A 2,323-nucleotide genomic window follows, 5' to 3' on the forward strand; every position below is an offset into this window, starting at 1 on the left:
CCCCCCCCCCCCCCCCCCCCGCTCCTCCTTTGCAAATAAAAGAAATTTAACAATGGAATCAGACATTTACTAGTAAGAACAAGTGCTTAAAAACTCACTGACAATAAGGTTAAAAATGCAACAATAGAATGTAAAAGTTGAGCGAACAATAGGAATAAGAAAATTCTTAACACTGATTTTTCCTCCTTTTGAAAAAAATTTAAGGAGACAATAAAATAAAACGCAGATAGGTCAAAAAAGCAACGGAGATAAGGACGATTGGAGCACTAAAATGAACTAGTCTTGCACTTTCGATAATGTGTTGAGCAAAAACATTTATGGGTTAGTGCTGGCACTTTGAACGAAATGCAACGATCATACGACCAAAGTCGTTTAAGTAGACGAAATAATTCAAGTCCAACTTGGCTCACCTCTCTAATTCAATGACACATTGCTCAAGTCCCTCGTGCACTCTTCCCGATGCCAAGGAATTCGCCCAAAAGTCTTCACTAAACGTTTAACAGCCGAAATTAGTTACTTTCGTCTGTGTTGGAGGCTTTTTACGTTATCATATCGAGAAAGACTACAAAGAAAACTAATTTAAGATACCAACAATTGAAAACTGATTACCATTTTTCACAGCCAAGAAACATGAGTGATATATCATCGGTCACAACTACCATCAGTTATCCTTTTGACTGTCGACAAGTATCGTGTGCTAGAACCCCTAGTTGACTATAGTAAGTTGCAAATGTGAGTAAGCTGCCATAAAGCGTCCTTATAATTGACCTACTTGTGCGGTTGCTGGGCAGGCAAAACGCCTGCAAGTAAACCCACCGAAAAGAAGAAAGCATTTCTAAAAGTGCATTTGGACAAATGATGTAATGCATCTCGCTTAGGAAGAAAGCGAACATCTCTGGGACGACAATGAGGAAGAAGACGAACAAGACAAAAACGAAGAAGAATAGGAGGAGAACACTAAGAGCGAAGCAACGATAACCGAGCTCGCAGCTGTCAGAGGAGTAGTCGCAAACTGGCCAAAGCAGTAAACAACAAGTACAAGAGGCAGTGGACGTGGACGAGGAAGAGGAACCGTCTGTGTCGAGTACATGATCTACAAAACACCAGCACTCTGGAGAAAATGAAAGAGAAGTGCGTAAAATAAAGGCATTAATCATGGAAAGGGGACTAACTATTTCCTTGTGGAATATCTCCCGAGATAAGAAAGACTTCGTTGCCGCAAACGTAGCCGAGAAGAAGACGAAACACCTCTCAGAGCGAAAAGAACAGCGAAAACTATCCACGTCCAACAACAACCTATCCAATCCAATCTGAGAGAAGTACTTCTCGTTTAGACAAAGGAGACAATCTACGTTTACAAACCAATAGTGCCGTGCAAGACAAAGAATAATAAAAAATAACATGCAAACAGCGGCGACGAAAATTAAAAACAATGCGGCATTGTTCGGGAAGTTATTTTCTTCATGGTTAGTATGCTTCGACATACATCCTCAGAAGTGACCATTAACTACTAATTTTAACTTTTCATGTGTAACATAACTAATGACTTCAAAACAACTAATTACTATTAGTTAACGGTCACTTCTGAGGATGTATGTCGAAGAATACGAAACATGAACTAAGTAATTTCAAATAATGCGCTTGTTTATGTTTGTCACGCCGTTTTTGCGTCTTATTTTGATGTAGTACTTCTAGTTCAGGTAAAGACGGCAATCAATAATGCCGTTCAAGAATGGTCACGATCCCCTCCCCTTCACTTCGCAACCTCGTTCCCAGGGCTTCTCCCTCATTTGGGGGCGGGGCTTTCCCTACAGCCCCTCCCTCACCTGAGGGAGAAGCCCTAGGAACGAAGTTGCCCCCCCCCCCCCCCCCCCCTCAAAAAAACATTATTATTAAAATTAATATAATTATGTTAACTATTATTAAAATTATTATAGTTATAATTACTAAAATTATTATTATGATATATATTATTGTTAGAAACAGATGAAGAAAGTATTGGTTTAGTTTGGAGAGCAAAAATGAGTCGTATGGATATTTTAATCTTCACCTATCTTTCTCTTCTGTTGCAGTTATATGGCGTTTTGATGTTTACAGTGTAGGGAGGAGTTGACTGTCATTAGGAGAATTTGCTGTATGAAGCTTGCTAAACCAGTGAACCTACATCATGGGAACTCACAGTTATTATGAATAGCTCTTTGCGAACTTTTTGACTTGTGCGGCGAAGCAGAACTGGCAGAAGACAAGCTCCAAAGCACTTGGTTCGTTTCTTTTGAAGTTCATGGCAGAATTGACTCGACGGTAAGAATTTTCAAATGGTTTA

Source organism: Montipora foliosa, chromosome 5, assembly GCF_036669935.1.
Source record: "Montipora foliosa isolate CH-2021 chromosome 5, ASM3666993v2, whole genome shotgun sequence".
In the NCBI taxonomy this organism is placed as follows: Eukaryota; Metazoa; Cnidaria; class Anthozoa; order Scleractinia; family Acroporidae; genus Montipora; species Montipora foliosa.